Consider the following 24938-nt stretch of genomic DNA (forward strand, 5'->3'; position numbering starts at 1 on the left):
ACAATTGCTAATGATATTCTTAAACTTGCACAAGAAACTTTCAGAAAAGTTATTTACTTACTCTTCATAGAGCTTTAATGAACTGAAAACTTTAAAGAACTCCTTTGTTCCTTATCCTGATAAAAAAGCAAATCTCAGCACTGAAAACTGATTAGAATGAGATAGTTACACTTTGATTTTCTAGGAAAGCTTATAGGAGTACAAACCTTGTGTACGACTGAGTTCAGTGAAACCTATTCTGAATGGTGAGCAAGCTAAAAGAAACGTAACATATAATTCCAACAATTTTGCATACTAGGAAAAGAGAACCGAGAATAAAAAAAGGAATGTTTCACATCCACTGTATAAAGTCATTTTGACATGCCTACACAACTGGTTATGGCAGCTTTCAGAGTGATTCCTCATCACACACACAAAAAGAAAGAAAACTGCTCCAGGTTCTTTTAGAGAAAGCTCTCCGTTGGGAAGTTGATTTTGGCAAAGTGCCAAAATCATGTGCAAAAAGGGGCCCTCATTACCAATTCATGGCAGCCTTCAGCGCTAACAAAAAATGTGACCCAACAGGCTAAAGCAACAACAAAAATTAAAAACGAGGAGACAAAGACAACTTACTTAATATTCCCTCCAGAGCTACATTAAACTTTTTAGTCATTCAAACCCTATTAGTCTAAAGCCATTCTCAACTGCTTTTAAATTATTGTGCAGATATTCTTTAAAAGCTGAAAAGCACTCTTTGTAACCCTTCCCAAACTGCAGGGCTGCTGCTGTGTGTTTTTTTTTAAAGAGTATTTTTAGATGAAAACTGAACTTTCTCTTTCTACATTCCTGTCTGTGAACTCTAAGCTGGCATACAACATGCCCTAACATATTTCATTTTAATGAAAACTTTAAAAACTAAACAGAGCAGTCCGGCATTTGGCCAGCTTTTCAAATGATGCAAAATCGTTATTCTGTACAACTGTTCTTATAAAGTCTCCAAGAAAATGGTTCATGCAAGCAGGACAGTTTTAAGCATTTGCAATTAACCGAGAGCTCACTGCACAGTTTCTCATAAAAGTAGATTTGATATTCAGCCTTACCTAGATGTCGTCTGGCTTTTCTGTGGATCAAAAAGTTTCCTGCCTAAGCACACAGATATTCTTTCACAACCCATAAAGGCCCCTTTTATTAATCCAGCACGGTAACAAACTTCTTTCTGCACCATGTTGGGAGCAGGATGCATCAGCTTTCAAGACAGAGCGCATTCTTAATACACCAATGTTGGCAGATTGCACAATACTGAATTTATCTTCAAGAGGGACAGGACTTTTTTTAAAAAAGCAAAACAAAACAAGTAAAGAGGGTGCGGTTAGATGTTAGGCTACCTCTGAGAAAAGGGCCTAGTGCTGCACTAGCACCTAAATGCTAGCAGAAGCTTACTGGGAAAGGAGCCAATGGAATGACTTTGTTTGACCCAGCTGCCAATCTCTCCTGAAGCAGTGCGCCAGACTAAACACTGACACTATTTTAACTCAAATCAGGCTACAGCAGCTGTTTGCTTTCCGGCTCTGAGCTATGCTCCATGGCTGTGATGACTCTGCACGGCACTCTATCATGTTAAAATATGCTCCTTGTTTGCTTTTGTCATATAGCAGTCATTATATTTAACCACTTCCTCCCTCCTGGTGCAATAAAATAAAGATGACTGTATGTGACTGTGGAAACTTCCAGTGAAGAGGATACCATTGAACACTGGAGATCATGGATAGGTAAGAGGACTGTAACACACATGTGACATAGCTGGGCACCTGTGAGCACTAGACAAACAAAATCTTATACTCAATTAGTATTAATAGAAGTATAGTTTCCAAATCCCACAAGGTGTTAGTCCCCCTCTATTCAGGACTGGTTAGGCCTTACTTTGAGTATTGTGTCCAGTTCTGGACACCACACTTCAAGAAGGATAATGACAAATTGGAACAAGTTCAGAGGAGGACAACAGATGATCAGGGGGATGGAAACCAAGCCATATGAGGAAAGGCTGAAAGAACTGGGCATGTTTAGCCTTGAGAACAATTCTGAAGGAAATCAATCCTGAGTGCTCACTGGAAGGACAGATCCTGAAGCTGAGGCTTCAATACTTTGGCCATCTCATGAGAAGAGAAAACTCCCTGGGAAAGAGTGAAGGCAACAGGAGAAGGGGACGACAGAGGACAAGATTGTTGGACAGTGTCATCGAAGCTACCAACATGAATTTGACCCAACTCCGGGAGGCAGTGGAAGACAGGAGGGCCCGGCGTGCTCTGGTCCATGGGGTCACAAAGAGTCAGACATGACTTAACTACTAAACGACAACAAATCCTTGAGAAAAGAAGACTGAGGGGTGATATGATAATACTTTTCAAATATTTGAAAGGCTGTCATACAGAGGAGGGGCGAGATCTGTTCTCAATTATCGCAGCGTGCAGGATGGGCTGAACTTAAAGGAATCCAGATTTTGGTTGAATAACAGGAAAAACTTCCGAACTGTTAGAGCAGTACATGAGTGGGGCTAGTTACATTGGGAGTTGGTGAGTGCTCCAACACCGGAAGCGTTCAAGAAAAACTTTGATAATCACCTGGGAGATATGCTTTGATTGTATTCCTCCATAGAACAGGGGATTGGACTTCATGGCCTTGCAACTTCACTTTTCTATGATTTCTATGATTAGTACACCTTCTACCCAACATCCACTTCAAAGCATTTTATGATGTTCTGATATTTCTGATATTCTTCTTTTCTAATTGGCACTAGAAACCTCTTCCTTTGATTTTTTTAAAAACTATGTTGTGGACTGTTTTCAGGTCTGGGAACATGTGAAGAGATGATGAAGAATTTAGTTTCATTTGGGCTCCTGTGAAAATTTTCCAAAATTCATAGGCTTCTTCCTATTTGCAACTGCACACATTTAGGAGTTTAAAAAAAGGGGGGGGGAGAACTGAAACTGCAGATTTCACCCATTCAGGACTGGTTTTGAGTATTTAACTCTTCAAAGCCAGGGATTGTGGCTGAATTACCCCACCCCTTTTAAAACGTTGCATCTTTAACAGATATTCTGGAAACAGGTATAACATAGCTATCAGGGAACAGCTGTGGACCGCTGGCACAGATGGGTGAAATTTTCCTTTCAGTTTGCTTTTGCTAAATTTGTCAAAATGTACTAATCACATAATCAGAACAGAAAGTGATTTTTTAAAAAAATATGTAGAAGAAAGTGAAACTAACTGGCTTTCCCATCCCCTGTCAGATGTTCACGTTTCAGAAGGTCAATGACTAGACAGATGTTTTCTCTAAAAGATAGCTTGCTTCCCACTAACAATCATGCACTACAATATGCCCTTCCACATAAATGGTAGGTAGCCTCAGTCTAGAGCTCACATCTCTCCTGAAGCCTTTTATATTAAAAGACTAAATTTCTGTCCAGCTTTCCTGGTTCAGTTTTGTTTTTTGAGACCAGACACACCTCTGGTCTCAAAATGCAACTCTAACATAAATGCCACTTTAGAGCAAGAGGAGAGCAGAGCTTAGCTCCTGTTCTGCCCTTTCTATTCCATTCTTGCCTGTAATTTAACTGGGTGAGGCATAAGCCTTTAGTCCGATCAGTCATCCTTTGGTGAGCAAGCCTACCATCTTGCAAAAGCTCACACCTGGTACCTAATATACAGATCTACACTGAGGCTGTTGCACATATTTCCACAGATTCATACAATGATTGCAACATGGAAGAGTTCCTCAAACCACATGGGCCGTGCAGCAGTTTTTCATGCCAGCTCTGCACATTCTTGGTAGTTGCTGTTAGTGCTGGCATGAATGCTGCTGCAAGGAGCTTATGAGTCTGAAGTTCACAGTTACTTAGTTTGGCATACATATCTGACCATAATTCTTCCCACCCCCAAAGTCCTTCTTCAACTCAGAATGTGTAATAACATGATGTACATTTGTGTTCAGCATTCAGCAGATCATATGCCCAAAGCCAGCTGCTTTCTAGGTGCATAACGTTCCTTAATGATACACTTTTTGTACCATTGTACCAATTCCTACTGACTGCTATGAAATATTATAAATTGGAAAGCAGCTTCTTTGTTGAAAGCCTCATGGCGCAGTGGTTAAACCGCTGTACTGCAGCCAAAACTGTGCTCACGACCTGGGGTTCAATCCCAGGTAGCCGGCTCAAGGTAGACTCAGCTTTCTATCCTTCCGAAGTCGGTAAAATGAGTACCCAGCTTGCTGGGGGGAGGGCAATGTGTAGCCTGCATAATTAACTTGTAAACCACCCAGAGAGTGCTTGAAGCACTATAGGGCGATATATAAGCAGCACGCTTTTTGCTTTGCTTTGTTGTCCCCTTAAAATTTACATGGTGCAAAATTCAGGTGAACCCTTTTATTAGCTGATGTGGATCTTCAGGAGGAGTGCTGTTGAATTTCCAGGCAGGTTTGGTGTTAGAAATGACATTTAATGTAAGAGGTGCATGCATGCATCCATAATTCATATGAATGGGGTTCAAAGTTGTTGAGAAATTTTGAAGAACATACTATCACCACCATGCACTGAACAAGAAAATTCATAATGTCCCAGATAGCCACAGACCTACTAGATGCACCATCAAAATTCTTCATTACTAAATGGCCTCGTTTGAAAACTATGCTAAAATGTGGGAATTTCCAGGGGGTACCCATTTTACTCTGTTACAGCAAAACAAGCAAAGGATCTTATGATATCTAATAACTAAATTTTATTTTGGGTAAGTTTTAATCAGCTGCCATCCACAAAGGTTTATGTTATACAAAATTCACATGTCTCTTCACTGAGGGTTTACTGAAAAATCCATAGTAGACCCTGGATTTGTTCCTCAGGAACATATTTGTGGTTCTCCGACCTAAAATAAAATTATATATAGCAGGTCCATGGAAGTCATGGGTTGCATTTCTTGTTGATCCTATGCTGCCATCTCTACCTGTCATAACACAATTCTCTAAGGTTTGGTTTGTCGCTGGATTGAAAACTGGGGATTTTCTTGTTCTGTGTTGGGTGGGGCTGGTATGTTCTCCAAGATTTCTTACCAGCTTAGCGCCATGTTTTATATCCTCCCTCTCTGAAATAGGACCACCCGTACCCCCACTAAATTTTAGCTGCTTGAAATCAGCCATTAGAGGGTGTGAGAGGTTTTTCTGTTTGAGAAACTAGTTTAGGAGAAACTTATTTTTCAGTTAGTAAAAACCCATTGTCCCAATGTTTATAGGTAAATAAATAAATATGCAAATTAGTCTCCTTGGTGAGGCACCTCCCCTTTATATGTGCAGCCCTCAGGCAAATCTGAAAAACTCCTTTGGCTCCCTGAGGTTCTTCACTCCTGCATTACAAAGACAAATCTCGTTTGGATTCATGCACTCTTCCTTTCTCTTCTCCAGTATAGATATACAGAGGAGACCTGACACTTTCATACTTGTATTGCCACATTATATATTCAAAACAAATAAACAAAAAGCAAAAGACTCTGAACAATAGATGAAACAAGGGGCATTATGCCCTCATATGGGGTTGCAAGCTAACACAGGTATTTAAATATTTGCTTCACTGAGGTACTCTGTGGAAGTGAAGTCTAAAGGGTACAAAATTAAATGCTTCCCTTGAAAAGTTTAAATAACTTGCACAACTGCCAATATTAATGCCTTCAATGTCTGCCATGTTGAACTTTAAAATATTTTTACTCGTTAACATAAACATTTCAATTTTAAAAACTATCTTAGAGAACAAGAAACCTTCATGATCAAAATGGAAGGAACTCCCAAGTTTCCTGTTTTCCTCCTAGTCTCATATGCAGAAGAAAATCTATAAAAACACTTTATATTTTTATAAATGTATACAAGTAATGGCAGGATTTTAATTCAGAAGGACAATTCAAAGGTATACAAATGTATTAATGGGCCTATCACTTTCAATCTTCCACATATAACAGGGCTAACATAGTGTCCTTAAACCTTAACATTAAAAGATTATATTTCATTTCACTAAATGCATGTATGAGACAGGAGCCCAGATACAACATCTCAGAATGTCTTTTGTCATCAACATAAGGATGAAATGAAGACAACGCCTGCTATGGTCAGTGTATCTTTTTTTAGCAATAGGCTGCCTATCACTGCCCAACCCTGCTGTTGACCTATTATTCTAATTCAAATTTTGGAAGGAAACGTACATATTTTTATTTCTATTTGATGACCATATTATTTTAAAAAAACAAAAACAAAAAAAAACAAAAAAACACTACCTGACACTTAATTAGGCAAAAAAGTAGCAAAGCCAATGTAGGTCTATAAAGCAAAGGTTGAACTTGGTACAAAATTTTTATCCACATGAGAATTTCAACAAGCCAAAAAAATCCATAAGTAAGAGAACCAATCATGAATCATGAAATTTGGAAGAGGATACTACTCCTGCACAATACTCCCCAGTTGAGGTACTTTTCCAAAACATGCTGGTAGGTATAGCAACTTGTGCAACAACTCCTGGTATCATACTGTTGTATGAACTTATGAGTTAACTCCAAAATGATGAGCAGCATTCATAAAACAAAACATACACCATAAAACACATCACAAAATATTATTGCACATGCATACCCTACTTGCATCATTCATTGATTCAGAGCATTTCCTTGTGGCTCCAGAGTGCAGAGTTAGAATTCTCACTGTGCCTCCTAGGCAAGGGGTCAGTTGAGATCACCCATAAAGTACTTATCAGAGCATCTTTCCCTAAGAACATCAACCCCCCACCACCACCCAATGCTCACGGGCCATATTGTTATGGGTTGCCACACCAAGACAAGCCAGGAAGACATCCTGGAAGAATGGACTGCTGGTAGAATTGCAAATGGCCCCCTCCTTCTCAGCCTTTAAGAAGATGTTCAAGCCTTTAACAGCATTCTCTTTTAATATTTCATTATACTTATGACATCTGTCCTGTCATCATTTGGTTTAATTCTGATTTTAGATTAGATTTATTGATTATATTATGGGCAATTTTTGATTATGTGTTATTTTATTTTCATGATTAGTTTTGTTATTGTTATTATATTATATTAAATTGTTTGTGTATCCTCTGATTATAAATCACCCAGAGTAGTGTCTAATATTGATTGGGCAGTATACAACTATATGATATTAATTAATTAACTAATAAATATTGTTACATGCTCCATCACTTGTATGGCCTTGGGCACTTTGCACTGTCCCAGACTACCATGAGAAGGATGGACTGATTAAAAAAAACTTATGAAATTTCTGTGATATAAGGTTCATTTTCAGAAAGAAAATTGGTGCTTCTCTTACCCATCATGCAATGCCACAGAATTACAAGAAGGTGAGATACCTTCTTGTACTAATGATTCACAGTTTTTTCAGAAATTACACAACCTGTACATTGCATGGAAAGCTATTGTTAGTGCTGCCTTGGCTGTCTCTGTGTTTTCTGTTAGTTTTATGTGTAGTTTACTTCTTAAAGGGCAGGGACACTAGATCTACCCAGATTGCCAGACAACCATTGTGTACAATCTGCATAAATCTTTAGCGAAGAAGAAGAAGAGGAAAAAGAGGAAGAAGAAGAAGAAAAGAAGGAACAGGAGGAGGAGGAGGAGGAAGAGGAAGAAGAGGAAGAGGAGGAGGAGGAGGAGGAGAAGAAGAAGGAGGAGGAGGAGGAGGAGGAGGAGGAGGAGGAGAAGGAGAAGGAGAAGGAGGAGAAAAAAGAAGAAGAGCTGCTCGTCATCTTGTTCTTGATCTGGAGGCTAGGAATCTCACAGGTCTTGGAAATTTCCTGTTGAGACGTTTCACTGTGCCAAAAGGCAGAAATTGATGACAAGAAGGAATTTAGCACATATTCTTCATATCCTCAATTCATTTCCTTCTACATTTAAGAGGGACATAAAATGGAGGTTGACGGTATTAATGTGCCGATAGCTTCTTGTTCCCAGTTTGATTGTTAGTGGAACTTGTAATGCCATAAGCTGTCCTAGAGGAAGCAGAGCCACCTCTGTTTCCTTTTCAGAGTCAGTTTCAGCAAGACTAGCTTCCTGTTATACACTCATACATCTCTCACTCTTCCAGGGCTGACCAGGAGGGGGTGAAGAAAAATGGTCCATCTCTGCTACCTAGGTGTTTTTTGGCCATCCTGACTCCTACTGAAACATATCACCATAATCTTACCAGCTATCAACTATCTTTTGTCAGGAGATAAAGAGTTTCCCCCCTCAGACACCCATGCTGGTATCTCTGCTTACAGAAATCTTAAGAGACAAGAATTACTCGCATGGAGTAACCCTATGAAAGATCAGTCAGTCCTAAAATACACAATAAGAGCAATGCTTCAAACATTTGTATCCCCTGTTTAGGGGCTTTTAGAGCTCCTAAGAGGTAACTTTGTTTTTTAGTTGTTAACATTTGCGCCAGGGTCTGATTTACAGATGGAACTCTTGGACTGCAATTGAGGTCTATGAATGCGTTTGATGGTCTGCGTACTTAAGGTGGTACCATACTGGGCAGCATGCCTTATGTTTTATGAGGTCTTGCATATTGGCAGCATGAAACAGGTATGAAGGTGTTATATCCTTGGAACTGCTGTTATGGTACTTGGCATTCAAAGGGAAAGAATAATGTGAGGGAGATGTTGCCTTATTGATAACTCCTCAAAGTTTTAATCTGTGTCAGTTTGAAGTGAGGTGGGTGACAGACAAAATGCTCATAAAGAGTTGTAGCTAGTTCTGAAAAGAAGGCAAAGACGTGGTACAAAGCAGCAAGAAAAAGACTTTAAACACTGGTCTAAATGAAGCTTTTCATTAATGTTATTCCATACCTTTCCAACTAAGCAAGCTGTGTAATAGTGATAGCCTTTTTTCACAAGTTGCCTATACACTGAAAAAGTCTAGACAGTTTTAACTAGAGGACAGCAAGACCAAGGAATCTCTCTCTCTCTCTCTCTCTCTCTCTCTCCCTCCTATCTTTTATCCAAGTAACTAGGGGCATATATGTTTTATTGTTTTATCATTCTATCAGTCTTTTAAGTAGAGGAAGGTAAAAATGGTCAGCTTTGGATTGCTGTCCATTGGCAAGGTGGATAAAATAGATGATTACTAAAATAAACATGAAAAATGTGAATCTGACATTCTCTTAAATGAAAACTAGGCTAACACAATAAACTCGAATCAGCAAATTCTGCTGCATAGTTACACCTGCAAAAGGCAAACGGCATAACCTGAGGCATTTTCTTGCTGGCCGTTAACAATTCCCCATGTGGAAAGTGTTTGGCAGTCTTTGCAAGCCTGATACCATTAAAGTCGCAATGCACACACACACACAAATATATACATAGAGAGCAAAGAATGGCTAGCTAATTGTTTTAAATAAGAAAAGCTGCAAGTCTATCCCTCTGAAAGCCAACACAAGAAGCTAACATTTATTGTAGATTTTTACTAATTTGTGCAAATTGTTCAATTTCAATAATTTTTCAAAATAAGTATTGTCAAATTTATACCACCAGGGAATGTATGCCCTTTCCCACAGTTAGGAGAAAATGGTTGCAAGTGGTTATCCATGGCTGCAAAGTTAAGAGGGCTGCATTCTGAGTTTCCAAAACTGCTTTTATAACAATACCATGCACAAATGGCATAGATATTGAGAAAGGAAAGAAGCACTCCTCGTCTTGCTCTCATTCTGGAATAAGGAATAAGACGAGACTGGGAATTTCTTGTTGAGTTCTCTTCTCATGCTGAGAAAGCATAAATTGATGAGTGTGTGGGAAGCAGTATAAAATTTAGCTGTTGTTCTTTATGATCAAATTGTGACCAGTTGTACAAGCAGTGCAAGAAGATATCGGATCACTCTTGTGCTACCTCTGAAAATGTGCAAGAGGTCTTGGACTAGCAAAATGACACCAGAGAAAACAAAAGAGAGAAAACCTGCAAAGTGCATATTGTGCACAAGGCCTGGAGGCAAAAATGAAAGAGCACAAGTAATATTCTCTAGTTGTCACTTTTGGATAGTACTCAGATCTAAACCCTCCTTCCTCTCTTTGGACACTTTCATGGGTTAAGCACTTTCTTATCACTAAATGCAATTTCTCGAACATAGGGATGCTGCATGTCTTTTTATAAATAATGAAAGGCTATAAGCAAAATTACCCTAAGAACTTTATTTGCCATGTTCTGGCATATGCTGCAGGACTCTACAGGAACCCAGAAGGGAAAAGTGTAATACTAAACACAGCAGAACTCCCAGTAGTATTATAACATATATCAAATGCTTACCTATCTCTTGTTGATCCTACACATAGTATTCTAATTTTCAGCCTCCTTCCCTCCTAACCACAGACCTCAATGCTCCCTTATGCTCCTAACAACAACCCTTCTGAGAATGTACATTGAATAATAACAGTACATATTTTTAATAGGGTTAGGGGGAAGTCTGAATTACACTTACATTGCTGGAGAGGAACAGACCACTTTCCTAACATCACCACTTTCCTACATCAGGGCCTCCATTTTGTCCAGAAACATTAGCTGGCAAAGTTCACAATCCTAAATAATTTTGTGCCAGCCTGGCCACATTGTTGATCAGGCCTAATTCCAGACCTTTTCTAAGGACCTCCAAAACCCCCAATCCCAATACAGATCACTGAAGTACCTAAGATCTTACATTCTTCCATTATAACTATGGACCATTTATTGTTACTATCTGCTTCTTTCTTTTAACTACTTTCCTTATCATAAAAGGATAAATAAATCTGCTTATGAATGTTTGGTGAAGAACCCTCTCAAAAGCTTCCTTGGGTTCTTTTGAGGAGAAAGGCAGGGTAAAAAATATTTTAAATAAACAAATAATAAAAGCTTCTTGGAAGCCCAAGGAAACTCTGTCTACTGGCTCATTTCACGTATTTACTGACAATTTGAGAAAACTCTCATGGCTAGAATCCCATTGAACTCCTAAGATGGGGGTCATGTGGGGGGAGACAGCCATCATCTTTCTCAGATCAGGAATGTACTTGTGCATTTTTTAGCCAGCAAGAAATGAGGGGGAAAACATGTTGTGATTATACTGAATAAGTTAGTTAGACAAGACTTCTCAAAGCAGAAGCTATATTAAATAGGTTCATATGCAATATAAATAGGCTAAGACCCACATATGTTAACGATGAAAAACTTTGTTAAAGCTTAGCTATATATTTTATAGACGGAGACCAACCACACTGCACCGAATGCCTTTTTTTATGAATTTATTTGAGAACAGTACAAAATGGATTTTCCCATTAAGTCTTTTTCATTTTTTAAATAATGAGTTCTTCCGAGGAAAAAGTGCCACATTGTTGTATATTAGGATCAGATGGAAGTTTTTGCACAACTATATATGTGCAAAAACAATATATATATAATTACTTAAAAAGTCAAAATAAATAATATATATATAAAAAATTAAAAAGGACAAAGACATTGTCAGAAATACTTAGGACTTGGAAAGTGTCAAAGGCTATCTGGTTGAGTCCCCACCAAAAATTTGGGATGCATTTTTGTTAATTTAAGAGAAATCTAAAGAAATCTCAATGGAATCAGGTAGCATTATGAGAAGAAAAGCACCTTGCCTTGGCAGTTTTCAGATGAAATATTTATGAGAAACAGAGTGCAAAAATTGAACATTTTTAAAATGATAGTGGTTAAAATATATATAATTGAAACACACACAAATACACTAACAAGGGCTATGTGTGAACTAGGTAAAATGTGTGAATAAATGCGCATATTAGAGAACATGCATAAAATATGCACATATTTCAACCCAATATCCAAAAAAACTGGCAAGAAAATGTAAACAGCCTTTACAGCAAAGCAAAGAAATTTAGACTGGGAGATTTTCAGATCTCTGTCATAAATCAGTGACAAATCAATTCTTCTATAACTAACAATCCAATCCTTCCTTGCCACCTACCTTTGTCATATAGTACCTGCTTGCTTTGATCCTTTTTACAAAATTTATCTAGGAAGCCCATGGTCTTAAAGCAACTGCTAGTCCCTTAATCTCATTGGCTGAGTCAATGAGATTAAGATAAGTGTAGATTTACGTTCCAACAATGAATATACTCCAGGTGGGACTAACAACTGGATTGGAGCAATGATTTTATTTCAGCAAGTCGTGGTGTAATCCCTAGTAAAATATGTGACTCACAAAGTCCTAATTACAGTCTCTGCATCTTCTTTTTGTCTTTCAGTGCAAAGGATAAAGGAAGGCAATAAAATGTTCAGAAGACAAGATTTCTTACAGTCAAGCATTAGGCAAACCAAATTACCTTGGTGGCTGGGTACTGTTACTGGGAAATGGGAAGTACATGTTCAGTATTAATACAGTACCAATGTAAATATTTTCCTTTCTTTCATATCCCCCCTTTCATCTTGGAAGCTAAGAGATTGTCCCAGAAACATGTCACAAACAACACAAAATGTATCTGAGGGCACACTTGAATGTGTACACTGAAATAAAATTAATAACATCAGTAGAAAATGGGCTTCATGCACAGAAAGTCCAAGGCTACAAATGTGTCACAATGCTCTTAAACATCAATATTGACTAGGTATTTGCAGAAATCCCCCAACCTGCTCTGTGTCCAAATAAAGGGCACAGAGATCAAGGGCAAGCTGCCCTCTCTCCTTTTGGAGACAACCCAGTCCTTCTCATAGTCCATGAGGATATTTGTGTGCTCACAGTTCTCCATGAATGTGGAAACACAAATGGCAATGCAAGGTGACAGACTGAATTGTGCAGGAAGGACCAAACAGCACTTGTGACTGGTTGCAGAATTGGAAATTATTTCATTTATATTCTTACTTTTAAACTTTCCCTTTTCAGAATTACCGAAAACTACCTTAATTGTTAGTGAGATCGTAGTGCATGTAAATCCTTGTCAAATGCCTTCCAAAAATTTAGATCTCTCCTGTAATCAATCTAAATGTGCATTTAACACACCAGTAGCAGTAACAGAAACATATCAAATTAAATTTTTTTTGGGGGGGGGGAGCTTTTAGCTTTTCAAAGTTCCATATTTCGTTGTGTCAAACTTTATTTTCTTTAAAAACAGAGGTAACAAAAAGAAGACACACAACAATACATTGGAATAAATCAAAATACAAAGGTAATAGATAGGGGATAGTGGCTATGTTATCCACTCACAACAACAAAGTTCTGAATGTTTAGTAGGAATGAACAAAAATATCAAAAAATAGCTCACTTACTAAGAATCTCAAAATATAATAGACATGCTCGTGTGACAGCTAGAACAAAAGAACTTAAATTTACCTTCTAAAGAAATACTGGATATACAGGGGATTCCTGGCTTACAACAGATAATGTTTTCAGTCCCCTGCTTGAAAACATACCATTATTAGCTAATCACCCCTAGCATTCATAACTCACTTTTACCGCCACTGTGACTGGCACTATAATGTTATATCACAAAGTGCAACAGCAAGAGAGTGGAGATGGCAGCAGGAGAAGAGAGGAGACACTGGAGGTCAAAAGGGAGCACCCAACATGCAGGCAAAAGAACAGATGTAAGAGAGGTGAGAAGAGAGCTGCAATTTCACTTGTAAGGGATGAACATTCTCCAGGAATTAACCCTCTGTTTTAACATTGAGCCTAAATGAAAAGGTTTTACTTACAACTGGCTCACTTTAGAAACATTGTCAATGGAATTACTGATTTCAGTCTCTCTGTGTGTGTCTCTGCTATATATTTTATATATGATATATGTGTGAGAGAGTTTGTTAGGAAAACTTTTGGTGTTTGTACTTGATAGTAATTTGATCAGAAGTTCGAAGGATTCACGTAAAGGAAAGAAAGAAATCTCATGGTGCCAAAATACTTTTAAATATAAAGATGTGTGTGTGTGTTTCTTTGTTTGCTACACTTCCTGTTAACTTAGTTGTTCTGGAAACTTCTAATCATGCGCCAAGCATGGCTTTGCCACTGTGTTCAATTGCTCATGAAAGTAGTTCTTGTTAGGTACTATCAAAAGGGCTACCTCAGCAAAAGATTAGGGAGTAGGGCCACTCTGCCTTACAATGATGTCACCTAGGCATCCCTCCAGGTATCCACATGACTTTTAGACATATCTACACATGCAGAGAGTGCAGATACTACACTCAACTATTGTAGCCTAGGGATGGATCTATCTCTCACTTTTACTTACTCTCATATTTGTGCCCCCCCCCCAAAAAAAACCTTGAGTTACGTCCTTCCCAAATATTTCAAATCAAAACTGAACTGCAAGGAGTTTTCCCCTCTGTTGTCTCTAAATCTGACTGGTACACCTGTTCTCATCCCAGTGAACACTATGCAGTGCCTGTCTGCCATAAGACTGTTACCAAGGACCAAACTTTCAGGAGTGTGGCTGGGGATGTTGAGGCACTCCCAATTCAGCATTACAAGTTTGGCTGAACACACAAAAATAACATTATATTGAAAAAACTCTTTAATATTTCTTTCTATACATTTCCACACAACCCTATAAGAAGCAAAAGATTGCCCAAGTCTCTAATGATAAAAAGAATTTTCCCTAAACTCCCATGTTAGAATTATTGGTGTGTAATTTATATAAACCATTGGTATAATGTAAACCTTAAGAGTCTTTGCTATTATGTATGGGAACACACACACACACACACACACACACACACACACACAGACATATCTATTCTAGAATAGGAGATGTGTAGAGAACAATAAAGAATACAATTATCAGTTATGCAGACACAATATTTTCCATGTACCTCATAGTTGACATGCTTATGAAGACTTCAAAGACATCTTTGGCAATGACTTAGATTTATCACTGCTAATATTTTGGTACCAAAAACCCATTGAAATCTCCATCTGTAACAATACGTATTTCTGCAAAATTACCCACTGATTTTATAATGCTTATGTAAAATCTGGCTTCTGTTTGATGTAGGTCACAAAGGCAAAATAAACATAGACTTGTCATTAGATGTTAAACGTTTGAAAAGCAATACCTACCTTCCTGATCTTTCACAACATTAAACACATTCACTTAGAAGTACTTAGCTTTGTATCTGACAGTCCCTTGGATCTCTCTAAATTTTGCCCTGGTCTCTAGGGCAAGGATACTTATTCACACTGAAGTCAATAGGATCAATAGGAGAAGTAGATGTGAGAAGTCCACTTGCCACAGCAGCTTGCTGTTGCTAGATGTGTAAAACCACAACAAAACCAAGAAAAGAACTTTCCCTGGATATCTCACAGACAGATCATAAGGGAAAACATGTTCAGATAGCCTGGGCCTAAATTGTGTAAGAGTTTAGAGATCAGAAACAACACTTTGAACCGAGCCTGCAAGTACTGTACACTGGCAGCCAATGACAATTATAGCAGTGGCACTGTATGCTGTAAACTCATATAATTATGGGTTGCAAGTTTCAAAACAGCTATATTTTTGATATGGCTATGGGTTACTATACTAGTCAGAAGTAAGTAAGCTGATCTGTTTGGTTAAATTCTGTGGATATAAGAATGTGCCTCCTCCCAAAGAACTGTGATGATAGTGACATGTAAATCAGCCAAACAAACTTAGATATATTTGTTTGGGTGAAACAATTATATCCAATGTCTGGTTTAAAACATGCAATTGGTAAAACCAAAGCAGAACCAAATCATAGCACTTCATTAAGAGACAACATTTATTTATATGGTATGACATTTCTTGCTGGTCTTCCTTTGTTCTTGATTCACATCAATATTAATCCCTTTTGGTGTTTTGATGTTTTAAGCTTTGGAGAGAAGGAAACAGCTACATGAATTGTCAAAAACTCCACTGTCATCCACCCTAGGCAACACCTCATCTTCTTTCAACTAACCAATCAACCAACCAACCATTTTCTAATGGGAGAGAGGATAATGGATTTCAGTTTCTAAAAATCATCATTTTTAAAAACCTTCTGCTCTTTTCTTATTCTTATATTATTCTCTTAGATTATCCTCTCCTAAACTGGCACATGGTCCTCCAATGGCCACACAAACTGGCTTGGCAACTGGCCTCTACTTCATCTTTTCATACAGGATGTTGGGGAGCAATAGAAGAGTATTTCTTTATTCACATAGCTAGCTGCCTGTTATTGTTCACTACTCAATTCAATTACTTCCATTCTTGTTCCCCTGACAACAGGCTATCTTCCCTGCACCCTCACATCCATAGCTAACACTACTCTAACATCTGGCTGAAAAAATGTTAATGGAAAAAAACAAGAACCCAACAACTTAGGTCTAGCACTTTTGTTTGAAAAGATATTGCCCTTTACATTAGCAAATGTCTTAATTTCATAGACTGCATCATATTAATGACAATCATTGAATAGAACCTAAGCACACATGTCCCCCAGAAAAGTAGAACCATTCCACATTCTTCTACTCACAAATCGATTCCTTCACCATTTGCATTCCGACTGCCTCTTGCCATACTATACCTGATCTCTTTATTTTCAACATGGAAAACTTAATACTGTCATAGTCCTACTTATAGGTGGCACAGAAGATGAACATTGCTAGATCAGACCAAAGATCTGTCTAGTCCACACACATACACAGGATATGAGGCAGAATATGAGTGCGTGCGCACACACACAAAAACCACCCTCTGGCTCAGCATCTGATACATCGAGGCTTCCTGCCTCTGGCAGCTTTTTATAGTTTGTCGCTGCAAGAATTTGTATAACTCCTTTTAAAGCTGTCCAAGCTGGTGGCCCTACATCTTGTGGTAGCAAATTCCATTTTAACTATGCACTGTGTGAAAATGCCCACTTCCTTTTATCTGTTCTAGAGGTGCCACTGCAAAATGCAAGTGTTGTTTGACCAGTGCAGGCTTCAGCAGTGAATCACTGAATCTTTTAGAGCCCTGATTTATTTTCTAGTACTGTGGCCAAATGAAGTCATCTTTGGCAGTTTCTGTTACGTAACAGAGATTGTAGATTAGATTGCTAATAAGACATATTTTTAAAAAGGTGATTTCATTCCTATAAAATTGAATGAGCATGGCAAAAACTGTCAATGGCACAATTACATTTGGACACTGATTTCCACTATGAATGAAGCACTTACCTCACAATATGTTCAAAGTGCAATATCAGCTTTACATTTTTGTCTTCAGGTGAAGGTATTTATTTATTTATTTATTTATTTATTTATTTATTTATTTATTTATTTATTTATTTAAATATCCTGCCAAAGTCCACTCTGGGCGGGTAACAACACTCAAGAGTAATAAAATAAAATAAAACAACAACATTAATACAATTGAAGATGGCAAATAAATTAGGTATTGACAGGACAGAAGGCCTGCCTAAAGAGCCAGGTCTTGAGTAGGCTCTTAATACACCAAGTGAGGGAACCAGACAATTTTCTGGAGGGGCCACTGCTGAGAAGGCTCGCTTTCTTGTTCTTTCTCTTCAGGCCTCTCTCAGCTTTAGGCCCCTCAGCTGCCCATCTTGACTAGAGTGAGAGATTTGGGTAGATCTACATGGGAGGAGGTGTTTTGCCAGATATTGAGGTCCTAAACTGTTTAGGGCTTTATATGTCATCATTAGTACTTTGAAATCAATGCAGAAACAAAAGGGAAGCCAATGCAGGTCAGCCAGAGTAAGGGAGATATGTTGATGTTTTCTCACCCCAGTAAGAAGTCCGGCCACCGCGTTCTGCACCATTTGAAGCTTCTGCATCAGTCTCAAGGGTAGCCCCACGTACAGCGCATTACAGTAGTCTAATCTCAATACTACAAGCACATGGACCAGAGTGGTGAGGGCCACCACATCAAGATAGAAATGCAGCTGGGCAATCTGCTGAAGATGGAAATAGGCGGTACGGACCACTGATGCTACCTAGGTTTCCATGGTAAACTCAGACCCAAGTCGACCCCTAAGCTGTGAACCTCACTCTTCGTGGTGAAAGTCACCCCCCCAAAGGAGAGGGAGTTTCCCAAACCACCAATGTTGGGGCCAGCCACCTTCAGGACCTCCGTCTTGTCCGAGATCAGCCTCAGAACATTCACCTGCATCCATTTCAGAGAGCTTCTGTAGGAGGTGGTGGCAGTAGAAAGAATAGTGTTTCTTTTACCTGCCCCCCTGCCCATAGGCATAGTGACAACAGACAACATGATACCAGGTAAACAAGTAGGAATTTGTAAAAATTATACACACTCACTGATGAAGGGAGGGGAAAAGATTTTTAAGAAGCACCCCTGTTCTACTGATGATTGCAGACCCTTTTACAGGATGGCTGAAATGTGGATCTATTTTCATATTTCTTTCCAGCAAAGGAGAAGAGAAACAGCCCAATATCTGAGTTATAGAATGAAGTCTTACTGATGACAACACTCAGGCCTACCTCTTTTTTCCTTTAGAAAGGACAAGGGGGGGAAGCCCAGTGCGCTACCTGTGGAATAGGCCTTCACATTAAACAGGGAAAGGAAGATACTCTTTTTTTTTGTCTTTTATCAATTGCCAAACTGTTGCATGATTGCTAGAGACCTGCTCTAATGTACCGGTGTCCTGAGAGCAAAACTACATTTCAAAGAAGGAATTTCAAAGAAGGAGTAATTACCATGGATGGAGTTCAAGATTCATGTGCTTACCTTGTTTCTGAGGTGAAAGGAAGTACACAAATAGCTTTTATTTTATTGTAGATTCATATCAGTGGCAGCCCTCATTTTCTAGCGCACAACAGTTCAGTTCAAACCCAGGGGAAATCCCATAAGGCTCCCTCAGATCTTAATTCAGATCAGGAAATGTAGGCTGCCAGAGATGCAAAATGATGGCATAGCCACAGCTGCACTCCCCCCCCCCCAAGCACCAAAAACACTTCAATATTCAGACGTTCCACCTGAAACTGTGTAAAAGGCTGAAAAGATGAGAGGGATGGGGACGTTCATGTAAAGCCCATCACCATATCTCCTCCTCTTCCAGTACTCCCTGAAACCTTTGTATACGGAAAGTAAAGATCTGAAGCAGCAGTTGTAGGTGCACTCAGCTCAACTCATAGTACTTACATGATCAGAGCTCTATATTGTCAGGGCTCCTGCTCATGCAAGCATTATGAGCAGGTTGCTTCTGGTCCTCATGTTTCTTATGGAAAGGTCCCAGTGACTTTCTGGTGGACAAAAGAAGTAGGGAAGTGGTTTATGTGTATTCCCACACCTACTACTATGCACATAATAGGCCGGAGGTCAGCCTGTGTTAGGCCATGAAGTCTTCTAGCTCAGCCTTTCTCCTGGTGAGCACAATTAAATGTGGTCCTGTGGCACTCCCCAAACAGAGACTTCTAGGATTTGGAATACAGTGGTGCCTCGCTTGACGAGGACAATCTGTTCCAGTAAAATCGCTGTAGAACAAAATTGTCGTCAAGCGAAAGTAAAAAAAACAAAACATTGAAATGCACTGAAAACCGGTTCAATGCGTTCCAATAGGCTAAATACCTCAGCGTCCAGTGGAGATCCTCCATAGGGCGGCCATTTTCCAGTGCCTGTAAAGCAAAAAAGCCTTCCTAAACACAGCAGGGAGCCATTTTGAAACAGCGGGTGGCCATTTTGAAACCCAATGATCAGCTGTTTTGTTCATCGTAAAGTGAAAAATCGGTTCCCAAAGCAGGGAACCGATTATCGTCAAGTGATGTTTTCCTATTAAAACATGGCTTTGCGATCGCTATAGTGATCACAAAATACTCATCGTTAAGCGATTTCCTCATCTAACGAGGTAATCGTCAAGCGGGGCACCACTGTAAAAGGAAGGAAGGAGGACAGGCAGGCATACTCCTGTATCCATGAGGGCAGTGTGAAGGATGTTGTTAACCTACTCTGTGTTACTGACTTACTGTTAGTGTCCTAATGGATAGCCAGTGTAGTGTGAAGTGACAGACTGGGACTGAGGTGAGCCTGGGTTCAAATCCCTGCTGAGACATGGAAAAATCACTGGGGGGGGGACTGGTAGAACCACTCCTCAAATATCTCATTTATCTTGAAATCCCTAATAGGGTCATCATATCTCATTTATCTTGAAAGCCCTAATAGGGTAATCATAAATTGGTTCTAACTTGATGGTATAAAACAAAAAGTGCCCTATTATGTCTGCCAGCAATCTTTCCGGCACAGTAAGAAACAACACTATTTAGAATATTGCAAATAGCTGATATTTCATAAATATTATAATAAATATTACAGACAATAGACAATATTTCATGAAAACTTTATACTATTTTTAAATTAATTGATATTTCATAATATTGTGTGCATGATACATACATTTTGTATTTACATCTTAGATTTTAAAAACAACAACATTAAAAGTCATTAAGCAGCCATGCCATTTTATACACCTTCAAAGTGCCCATGAGGAAAAGTAAAGAGGAAATGTGGTTTGGAAATATAAAACACATTTGCAAGACTGATTTTCCTCCTATTAACTTTTTCAATTAAACAAGTCTCTGTTGCAAATGTATTTTTGGTAATGGTTCAAATCATGTTTGAATCACAAACTAGTCCATATCTGGAAATTTTTGAAAGAGCAAAAACTGTTAGTTTCACTTTATTCTCTAATTCTATTTCTTGTTCCAAAGATTATTCTGTGTTCATCACTTCCCTCAAATTAACACAATTTTCCTTTCTTCTCTCAAACAAATTATTCTCTTTCTTGTAAATTCTTCCTTATATCTTGGACAATAGCAAGACATTAGCTTTATTATTTTGGCAATTTATTAATCTTCCCTTTTTCCTTCCACTTATCCAGCTGATCAGATTTTTCTGATGTTGGAAATTACTGGATCATCCTTGTTCTAGCTTAACCTTGTGCCAGCACTCTGATTGTGTCACTGGGCTGAGGGAGTTTTGGACCTGGAGCAAATCAACATTTTCTCATTCTATCCCATTGCTACATCACTGGCCATTTTGGTAATTAACAGTCTTCTACCTCTGCTGCACAGCTGTTATGAATCCAATGTAATCTCTTTTGTCGTGTGGAAGCTTTCAGAACCATGGGGCAAAAGAAGGAAGACTATAATTATGAAAAATCACTGCCACCAGATGACATAACAGGCAGGGGGAGACATCTGGTAAATAAAAAATTCCACCTTCTATCCCATTGCTCACACAACTCCCATGCAATGAAAGGAATTACAAAGGATTCCAAAAAGCTGTGGGGCACAAGTAGGCGTTTTTACTGAAATCATGCCCTGCCAATAACATCATCACACTTTCAGAGGCATATGTTGTGCAACAGGATTTCAGTCAATGTTTAGTAGAATACACATATGCAATACACTAAATATAACATATTAATGTGAAAGAGAATAAAGTGAAATTGTAAAAATGTAAAATAGTAACAAATGGCACACTATAAATTCAAAAATATTGGCCAGAATCATCTTGATAATTTAAGCATGCCAAAGGAACATAGCATAAACTATGATGGTGAATTGCTGCTACTAAATGAGGTGCTGATCACACTCTGGGCTGGATAGACACAATAGGCACACTAGCAAGAAGTAGCCTGACATTTGTTAATTAGCAACAATTTACCACTTAACATAGTTCCATTGACACGTGCTGATTGCCAATAGAATTCCAGCCATTATAATCATATTTGGACTATGCATTCTGTTCATTTTGTTTCATTTTTGTTAAAAGTAAAAAGAATGTATGTATATACCTTTCTGAAGCTATTTGTTGGGTGGCCTCTTTAGATACTGTGGCATAAATTGGGAACAGTGATGAATGAACTATAAAATGGCTAGATATATTTATATTTCTTCCAGAACAAATAATCTTTGAGTTACCGTATTTGCCGGTGTATAAGGCGACTGGGAGTATAAGACGGCCCCCCCCAAACATTCCCACTCAGAATGTAGAGTTTGTTATATACTTGCTGTATAAAACTACCCCCTCTTCCGCATGTGTGATTCTGCTTTGGCTGCATCATGGGGAGAGTTCCTTTTGCCTCTTGTGGTTCCTTTTCAGAGGCAGCAGCCATTTTGGAGAGGCGGCAACCATTTTGGAGAGGCAGCAGCCATGTGGCCTCATCTCAAAATGGCTGCCGCCTCTCTGCTGTTCTGACAGTCAGCTGTTTGGCACTAGAGTCAGGCTGTTCCCAGGCTAGGAGCCGGGCTCTATTGGGTCTTACTACCAGGTAAGTGACTTCGCTGGGAGAGAGGGAGGGTTTGCTAGACATGCACCCGGCGTATAAGACGACCCCCCCCCCCACTTGGAGGCATGTTTTTCAGGGCCAAAAAGTCATCGTGTACGCCGGCAAATACGGTATTAAAAGGCTCAGATGATTTAAATATAAACTTTATAGCCATATGGCTTTTCTAGACAAACAAATCCCAAATAAAGCTATTCATCCTATTGTCCTTAATTATTTTAAAGTCAATATAGTTAGATGACAAATTGAGCCAGTTTAAGACTTTTGGCCAATTGTATGACATTCACTTTCAGGCGGATGATATTTGGATGGAATTTGGAACATACATTTTTGGGTCACCTGAAAATGGCTTGGATGGGGAATACTTAAGTAATTCTCCTTTCCCATTAATCTTGCTTAATTTCTAAAAAAATGCATTTATCACACTTCATTTGAAAGGAGGTCCTGCTGTCTACACAGGAGCAGCTGGCAATTACCAGTTCAGTCAGCTAATTTGTAAACTAGTTTCTTGAGCTGCCCCATAAAGGTTTACTCTAGAAATTGTATTCTCTAGGACAACCACTTAAATCTTTGTATTTTTAATTGAATGGTTTCTCCTAAAAGAATCTAATATATGATCAGATGGAAATAACTTCCTGCAATACAATTGTAACACTGTGGAACTGCAAAGTGTTTTTTCAAGTATATGTAACTGCTTGTTTACATGTTGAGCTCTTCATATGACATTCAGTAGAACATACCACTATATATGTCCACCACGTGACTCCACTGTAATAGGATTTGTAATGAATACTTCAATATTGTCTCTGATCACACAAAGTCCAACTCTAGTTTACCAGTCTATCAGAATCTTAATATTCAGATTGAAATAAAATTAATTAATTATGTAATTTACAATGTGAATAACATTTTATGAATATTAGCTGGCTGGATAGCTCAATGAGCTAGATATCTGGCTGTAGAGTGACAGGTTGGAAGTTTGATTCCTCACTATGCCTGCTGGGAGAAGAGCCAGCCTGTGTGGCCTTGGGCAAGCTGCACAGCCCCAGAGAGTATCCTGAAGAATGGAATAGTAAACCACTTCTGAGTATTTTATGCCTAGAAAAATCTGGAAAAGGTCATATTGAGTTGAAATCAGTGGGACATAATCATTAATTACTAATGACTACTGGTTTAAATCCAACAGAATGTAGTTGGAGGGACAATTCCTAGTGATGCTCTTGCACTCAATTACATCATTGTGCAACTGGATGGGGAAGCAGTTGCACAAGAGGGTGCACAAGTAATTGTGCAAGCAGTAGTACAACTGCTTGCACAATCAACTGCACTTTATACCACCTCTGCACTGACTATGAAAATCAGCAACAGCCAGCACCACAAGTCTGTTGTTAGCAGAATGTCATTGGTACAGGCTGTAGGAGACAATGTCATAGCATGTCCGATCATTCATCTTGTCATAAACTGACTGTTAAACAAGATATGCTTTACCATTGAGTTATAGCCTCTCACATTATAACACCACCATAATTATGATGAGCTCGACATCCTCTGAAACATGACTCCAACACGTCCACCTAGCTTCTCACTTTTATTACCTACACAAAAAAGACATGACTTCTACGTATGAGTAAGTCCTACCAAACTTACTTCAGAGTAAGTATGTATAAGGTCAACCCTAAACTTTTTTAAAAAACAAGATCCACTGTCCAACAACACTACAAATAATAGGAAGTATATTCTGGCTTCAGATCTTTCAGTTAAAATAGTTTGTATGAAGTATATATAAAGAGACCTGTAGATTATGTAATGCAGGGCAAGGACTCCATACAACTGTAACTATACAAGTTGCTTTTCGTAGCCTCAAGCTAACAAGGGCAACACACTAGGTAGGATTAAAAATGAAACTTCATTCTCTTAATGTCTCCCATAAACCTCTGACTTTCACTTTCTCATCTCTTTTCACTCCATTATTTTCTAAGGAAATCCCCTTTCTGCCTTTCAACAGCATTTCTGTGCCTGAAAGGTAGTTTCAAACACTGGCTTCTACTTTCTCTTCCCTCGGGCTCCTGGGAAGTGTAGTCATACCAGTTGCACCACAGAAGCTTTTGGAAGACAAACTAGTAAATATGTAAGCAGACTGCATACAGCCATTAAGACACAATCACAGTTCTTTCAAATTTAGTCAGGTAATATGCAGTATATCACTGAGGTTTTACTGCTGAGATTTCAGCTGCATAGATTTAATTCTCTTTTTCCCACTAGATGGCAGTCGCTTCAACTTAATATAAAAGCAAATGGATGCCACATGTAAAGTAAACAATGGTATTCTTTGTGTTTGGAAGTGCAGCAAGAAAAAATTGTTTCTAACCTTCAGAGCTTTTCTGAAGCTTGGCTAGCTACTGTAAATTGAGCTCTGCACTTGCACTTGGCATGTGGCACATTTTTGTTCTCTATTTTATTGAACTTTAATGAGCTAATTTTCAAATGCATAGGAAAATCTTTGATTATCATGACTGTCTATTTTGTTCGTAACACAACTAAGTTCATGACTCTTTATTCAAAACTTGTAGACTAATAAACTTCTAAAAGTTAAAATTCAGGTTTTTATTTATTTCATTTATTTAAAATATTTTCATCCTGCCAATCTCTTTAGAAATATGTTGTGAATCATTACAGTTATAACAGATCACATT

The 24938-nt window shown here is 38.5% G+C and overlaps 1 protein-coding gene across 12 annotated transcripts in view; it reads right to left on the bottom strand.

Annotated features, from left to right (window-relative positions):
- Positions 1–24938, bottom strand: part of USP25 (ubiquitin specific peptidase 25) — a 412805-nt gene that overhangs the window by 81189 nt on the left and 306678 nt on the right. Inside the window, exon 30 of one of the 12 annotated variants that reach the window (XM_078388969.1) lies at positions 1080–19204. The exons of the other annotated variants lie outside the window; for them this stretch is intronic. The gene's annotated coding sequence lies outside the window, so the exon portion shown is untranslated. The remainder of the gene's footprint in view (positions 1–1079; positions 19205–24938) is intronic. 12 annotated transcript variants of the gene reach the window in all.

This window comes from Pogona vitticeps, chromosome 3, assembly GCF_051106095.1.
Source record: "Pogona vitticeps strain Pit_001003342236 chromosome 3, PviZW2.1, whole genome shotgun sequence".
NCBI classification, from domain to species: domain Eukaryota; kingdom Metazoa; phylum Chordata; class Lepidosauria; order Squamata; family Agamidae; genus Pogona; species Pogona vitticeps.